Source organism: Microcaecilia unicolor, chromosome 14, assembly GCF_901765095.1.
Source record: "Microcaecilia unicolor chromosome 14, aMicUni1.1, whole genome shotgun sequence".
Taxonomy (NCBI): domain Eukaryota; kingdom Metazoa; phylum Chordata; class Amphibia; order Gymnophiona; family Siphonopidae; genus Microcaecilia; species Microcaecilia unicolor.
In genome coordinates this window covers 23,438,903-23,446,431 of record NC_044044.1, presented here as the reverse complement: position 1 = coordinate 23,446,431, position 7,529 = coordinate 23,438,903, and positions in this window count along the sequence as shown.

The window sequence follows — 7,529 nt, the reverse complement described above, 5'->3', positions numbered from 1 at the left end:
ATAAATGTACTCACTCTGCTGCTCCCCAGTATCTCTCCAAACTCATCCTTCCCTACACCCCTTCCCGTGCGCTCCGCTCCATGGATAAATCCTTCTTATCTGTTCCCTTCTCCACTACTGCCAACTCTAGACTTCGTGCCTTCTGTCTCGCTGCACCCTATGCCTGGAATAAACTTCCTGAGCCACTACGTCTTGCCCCATCCTTGGCCACCTTTAAATCTAGACTGAAAGCCCACCTCTTTAACATTGCTTTTGACTCGTAAGCACTTGTATCCACACGCCTCCACCTACCCTCCTCTCCTCTTTCTTCTACACATTAATTGATTTGTTTGCTTTATTTTTTGTCTACTAGATTGTAAGCTCTTTGAGCAGGGACTGTCTTTTTTCTATGTTTGTGCAGCGCTGCGTACGCCTTGTAACGCTATAGAAATGCTAAATAGTAGTAGTAGTAGCAAAAATGTATGGGATAAAAATAGGTTTTATAGTATTCAAACCCACTTTACATCTGGTCTCTCGCAGACTCAAAATTCTTTTTCTGTGCCAGTTTTATACTGAATTTTATGCACATCTACCTTTTTTCTGTTGATGAATGATGCTCTGTTATGGACATTTCATTCCACTGACAGCCCTCCTCTCTCCGTTCCCGTGCCCCTGCCCCCCCCTCCCCCGGCGCGTGTTTAACTGTTTTACTTACTGGCAGCAAGTGGTGATGGCAGTGATGAAGAAGAAAGCACTGCGGGCTCCTCCAGCTTCTCCCTTCTCTTCCCTCACACAGTGTCCCGCCCTCGCGGAAACGGGAAATACGTCATCGCAGAAGGCGAGGCACGTGTGAGGGAAGGGAGAAGCTGGAGGAGCCCGCAGTGTTTTCTTCTTCATCACTGCCGTCGCCACTCGCTGCCAGTAAGTAAAGCAGTTAAACACGCGCCGGGGGGGGGGGGGGAATGGAGAGAGGAGGGCTGTCATCGGGAACCTCAGCTGAGGGTGGGAAGGATCGGAGGAGACTTCCGAGAGCTGCTTGGCTGCAGTGCCAGGCAGCCCAGCGTTTGGGGGGCAGGCGGGGTAGCAGCAAGGGGAAGGTTGGGCTAGGGAGGCTTAGCCTGCCCAAGTCTCTTATACAGGGCGCCTATGCTAGGCACCATGTAAAAAATCTAGCCCTATGTACCCAGGCCTTCTCCCTCCCTTTCTGCTCTGTTCTTCTGCTTTCAATTCTGTCTGCTATGTTTTTAGGCCTGTTTGGTTTCTAAGGGTAGGATTCCTCTTTCCTGTCATATGATTTATTTATTGCATTTGTATCCCATATTTTCCCACCTATTTGCAGGCTCAATGTGGCTTACAATGTTCCGTCATGGTATTCGCCATTCCAGATTAAAAGATACAATTGGTATTACATAAAGAACATGGATAACATAATAGAATTAAGCAATCAGGTTTATAAAGAAAACATTCAGAATATCAGGTAAGTATTATCTAGCTCCTTTCCCCTCTTTGCCGATTTTAGATTGCAAACTGCTTTGATCTGCAAGCTAGCAAAAGTGGTATAGAAAATGTAAATAAATAAATAAATAAACATACCCGATCTACATGGAGGAGGTCTAGACATATATTTTATAAATTTTTCGGTACACACCCATTTACACCTTTTTTTCCCCGACCAGGCATAAATTTATGCTACAACATTTTGTGCCGTGGGCAATGATTCTAGGCTACCATTATCTAAAAGACCACAGGCACTTCTGTTGACTTTATAAACTAGACTTAAACAGTTCTCTTTTGTTATTTCTTCTTATAAAATCAAGCTCATACCATCTTCAACTTTTTTTTTACCTGATCAAATGCAAAGGGTCATCAAAACCTCATTAGCAAGAAAAACAAATTAGACAAACTTTTAAGCAAACAATGAAAATATTCATTGAATTCTTCATTCCCAAACCATCATGTCCCAGAAGCTTTGACTATATTTATAATCTAGTTTATTCCAAATCCAGACATTATTAATGAAGAAGCAACTGTGTGCCATAACTGAACATCGCAAGTCAGTTCACACTTTTTCTTTGCTTATTTTTCTGTTCTTAAAGCCATGCACTTGGATTTTATTTAGTTCCACAGCTCAAGCTAAGATGAAATTCACTACCGTGCTTGTCTCATTGATGATGAATGGAACATGCAGTAGATGGACAACGGAGGAGTAGCCTAATGGTTAGTACAATAGGCTTTGAGTCTAACAACCTGGATTCAATTCCCCCTGTAGCTCCTTGTAATCTTGGACAATTTCCTTAACCCTCCATTACCCTGGTTACAAAAGCTCAGATTTTAAGCTCTCTGGGGGCAGAGAAAGTACCTGTATAGAACTCGTACAACACTGTGTAAATCTAGTAGCACTATAGAAATGGTTATTAGTAGTAGTAGTTTTTCACCCAATCTGTGCCTACTCAGCTTCAATATACTTTGATTTTTTCTTTTTTATCAAAGACCTCAGCATGGGCAGAAGCGACCTGTTTGTTTTCAGTGTCACTTAAACATGCGCCATATCGTCACCGGTCTTTCTATTTATTTATTTTTTCTTTTTTTTATTTGCGTAAGTTTCATACGCTTTTTTCTTTTCTTCTATCTTATACTTTAAATTGCAACCTTCAAGTTAATATTTTACAGAGATGTATTAACTTGTCCATGATGTTTTTGGCTATAGGAGGGTTTTTTCATCCGACATAGCACATGTTTCGCCGTCGTGCAGCTTTCTCATGGATAACCCCCTCTTTGATTGCTCTTACTGACTCGCCGACTGTTCTAACTTTACTCCGATCCAAAATTAGAACAGTCGGCAAGTCACAAAGATCTGAAATTATAAACATGCTTTATCTCAGACCAGTATTGGGTGGATTATAATCATTACAGGATTTGCTCAGTATGAAATGCAACGGTTTATATTTCTTGACCAAATCCATGATTCTGATTTCAAAATTATTCTTTAACCATAACATAAAATACATTTCCCCTATCTAAGAGTACTTTGTTCTTTGTCAGAAAGCAAAATGAAGATCGAAATAAGCGATTGAAATTCTGGAACCTTTTGGTAAAACAGATTTAAAATGTAGTCATCTAGAACATGGTTTTTCAAATGTGATTCTCTCTGCCCATCTTCATGTCAGAAGAATCATCCCTTCAAGCTATTGTCTACTTAACTGAGTCATTTCAACATGTGTTAAGTTAACATCAAAATCTGACATGTTGAATATTTGACAAGATCTATCTCAGGTTTTTCTAACTCTGCATACGTTAAAATCTAGAAATTTTCTTTTTATTTCAGAAATCAGACCACCTGATCATAACTTTCTACAGCAACGATACAGGAATCAGTCTAAAGAGAACTTCCAGCTCATGAGTAAGTACTGTGAATGTTGTGAAATGAACTTAAAATGGGAATTTCAGCTGATGATTTTGAGTGAGATTTCCTGTGCAAAGTTTCTTATTTTTTTATTTATGCAATTAAAAGTAATAAATCAAGCAATTGTACTTATATATAAAATAGAAGTCCAGATATTTACACATATACCCAAAAAGAAAATAAAAGAGCTGAATTACTATGTAGTCCACAATATAGGGTTAATTTTTCTGGACTGATTTACAGACCATTTGAGTTAGCATGTAGGCATAGAACTGGAAGTTGAGAACCAAGGAACCCCGAATTTAAATCCTACTATGCTCCTTGCGATCTGGGGCAAGTCACTTAGGAGGGAAGTTATCAACATGGGCTACAGTTATGATGTGTAATGTTACTCTTAAGTAGGAATCATTGCCTATGTTGATAACTTCAACATTTTGGGGTTTTTTGCCTTGGGTTTCATCTTAGATGGCAAGCCTGCTTATTTTCAAAGGAGATGGCCGGCCTTCTCTTAAACCCAGTCACATTGGTATAATCGAAATCCAATTTTGGCCGGCTTCAACTGCTTTCCATTGCAGGGCCGGCCAAAGTTAAAGGGGGTATGTCGGCAGGGTACAGAAGGCGGTGTGGGGGCGTGGTTAAGAGATGGCCGGCTTCGGCCGATAATGGAAAAAAGAAGGCTGGCTCTGATGAGCACTTCGCCGGCTTTACTTGGTCCATTTATTTTTAGGACCAAGCCTAAAAAGTGCCTCAACTGACCAGATGACCACCAGAGGGAATCGGGGATCACCTCCCCTTACTCCCCCAGTGGTCAACAAAGCCCTCCCACCCCAAAAAATATTTTAAACATTTTTGTGCCAGCCTCTATGCCAGCCTCAAATGTCATACCCAGCTCCCTGACAGCACTATGCAGGTCCCTGGAACTGTTTTTAGTGGGTGCAGTGTACTTTAGGCAGGCAGACCCAGGCCAATCCCCCCCTACCGGTTCCACTTGTGGTGGTAAATGGGAGCCCTCCAAAACCCACCACAAACTCACTGTACCCACAACTAGGCGCCCCCTTTCACCCATAAGGGCTATGGTAGTGGTGCACAATTGTGGGGAGTGGGTTGGGGGGGGGTTGAGGGGTTCAGCACACAAGGTAAAGGAGCTATGCACCTGAGACTTTTTTATGAAGTCCAGTGCAGTGCCTCTTAGGGTGCCTGGTTGGTGTCCTGACATGTCAGGGGGACCAGTGCACTAGGAATGCTGGCTCCTCCCATGACCAAAGGGCTTGGATTTGGTCATTTTTGAGGTGGACATCCTCGGTTTCTATTATCGGCGATAACCGAGGCCAGCCATCTCTAAGGTCGGCGATCTCAACATTTAGGTTGACCTAAATGTTGAGATTTGGGCGGCCCCGACCATATTATCTAAACGAAAGATGGATGCCCATCTTGTTTCGATAATATGGGATGCCCCGCCCCTTCGCCGGGACGTCCTTAGAGATGGGCGCCCAGTTCGATTATGCCCTCTATATGATTTATTTTAAAATTTTCCTACATAAATGGTGCTTTATTCCACTTTTTAAACGTTTTTTTCTTTCAAAAAAAGGGTACCATTGCCTGCCACACTTAGGGGCGTCCACTCTCATCTATCACTGACATAAGCAGGCATGCATAAATTTAGGCATACCAATGCTGACTTCTGCTATCATTCCATAACAGACTCTTGATGCCAAGGTTTCGTTATAGAATTGGCAATGAGCATGCGGCGTTAACCTGCTTGCTTATTTATTGCATTTGTATCCCACATTTTCCCACCTTTTTGCGGGTTTAGTGTGGCTTACAATATATTATGAATTATGGAAATACAATTTGTTACAACTCGGTTATGGATTACATTGTGATGAGTTATGCGAGACATAGTCAAAGTATCGTTAAGGAATATAGTAATGGAAAAGAGCATTGAAACAATGGAAGGAAATAACGGAAACAAAAGGGGCAATATATAATAACTAGCCGTTGAGCCCTTAAAAACGGGCTGGTATTGAGGTTTTCCTCCCCCCGCGGTCACCACCGCTCCCCTTCCCCCCCGCGAGGTCGTCGTCGCCGCCGCCGCCACCCCTCCACCCGGCCCGGGCCCTCTCTTCCCTTCTGAACTTACACATCCATTCGCCGAACGCAGCAATGCACATCAGCTGAGCTGCCCCTTCCTTCTCTGCCTGTGTGTGTCCCACCCTCGCTGACGTTATGTCACAGGAGGGCGGGACCACAGGCAAAGAAGGAAGGGCTCACTGCAGCTCAGCTGATGTGCGTTGCTGCGTTCGGCGAATGGATGTGTAAGTTCAGAAGGGAAGAGAGGGCCCGGGCCGGGTGGAGGGGTGGCGGCGGCGACTCCGAGTGGGGGGGGGGGAGCGGTAGCAACCTCGGCGGCGCAGTTTCCCCTCTCTGTCCCGCCCCCCCCTGTCATCACGTATTGATGCGGGGGCGGGACAGAGAGGGAAGTCTCTACTGCGCATTTGCGAGTGAGTACGGTCACTCGCCGTTTATATGTTTGATAGGAAAACCTTTGGTATACATTTTCTGTCAGTAAAGGTATGAGTGTGGTGAGATTACGGGGGATGAGAATTTAGAAGTGGCTGTATTGATGCATTACTGAACAGTGAGTGTGGGCTTTATGTGTTTTGGTTCTTTCCGTAAATTTTCTCAAAAAGATGGGTCTTCAATAGTTTGCGGAAGGTGGCTTGCTCGTAGATCGTTTTCAGGTTGCGCGGCAGTGTATTCTAGAACTGCGTGCTCATGTAAGAAAAGGTTGACGCGTGTAGCACCTTGTATTTCAAGCCCTTGCAATTAGGGAAGTGGAGGTTGAGGAAAGTTCGGGATGATCTTTTAGCGTTTCTGGGTGGTAAGTCTATTAAATCAGACATGTAGGCTGGGGCTTCACCGTGAATGATTTTGTGGACTAATGTGCAGACTTTAAAAGTAATGCATTCCTTGAGTGGGAGCCAGTGTAGCTTCTCTCGTAAGGGTTTTGCACTTTCATATTTTGGTTTTCCGAAGATGAGTCTGGCTGCTGTATTCTGGGCTGTTTGAAGTTTCTTCAGTATTTGCTCTTTGCAACCTGCGTATAGTGAGTTGCAGTAGTCCAGATGGCTGAGTACGAGGGATTGCACTAAGCTGTGAAAGACGGATCTTGGGAAGAATGGTCTTATTCTTTTCAGTTTCCACATGCAGTAGAACATCTTTTTGGTTGTGTTGTTTGCATGAGTTTCGAGTGTTAGGTGGCGGTCGATAGTGACTCCAAGGATTTTTAAAGTTTCTGAGATTGGAAGGTTTAGTTTTGGTGTGTTTATAGCGGTGAATTCATTCGTGTTGTTCTGGGAAGTGAGTATCAGGCATTGAGTTTTTTCTGCATTTAGTTTCAAGCGAAATGCATCTGCCCAGGTGTTCATGATGTGTAGACTTTGGTTGATTTCATTGAAGATTTCTTTATTGTCTTGTTTGAAAGGGATGTATATTGTTACATCATCGGCGTATATATATGGGTTGAGGTTATGGTTTGATAAGAGTTTTGCCAGGGGGATCATCATTAGGTTGAAAATAGTTGGTGAGAGGGGTGATCCTTGTGGTACTCCACATTCAGGTGACCATGCAGCTGACGTGGTTGAATTCGATGTGACTTGATATGACCGCTGGGTTAGGAACCCCTTGAACCAGTTTAGGACATTTCCTCCAATGCCAAAATATTCAAGTGTGTGTAATAGGATTTTGTGGTCTATCATGTCAAAGGCACTTGACATATCAAATTGTAGGAGGAGTATATTGTTGCCAGTTGCAATCATTTGTTTAAATTTAGTCATAAGGTAATTAATACTGTTTCTGTGCTGTGATTCGACCGGAATCCTGATTGGGCATCATGCAGTATTGAGTGTTTGTTTAGATAGTTTGTGAGTTGTTTCGTTACCATTCCTTCGGTTATTTTGGTTATTAGTGGTATGGATGCTACTGGTCTGTAATTGGTTATTTTGCTTGCGCTTTTCTTTGTATCTTTGGGTATTGGGGAGAGTAAAAGTTTTCCTTTTTCTTTAGGGAAAAATCCGTTTTGTAGCATGAAGTTTACGTGGTTAGTTAGGTCTATTATGAATTGTTGAGGAGCTGATTTCATGAGGTT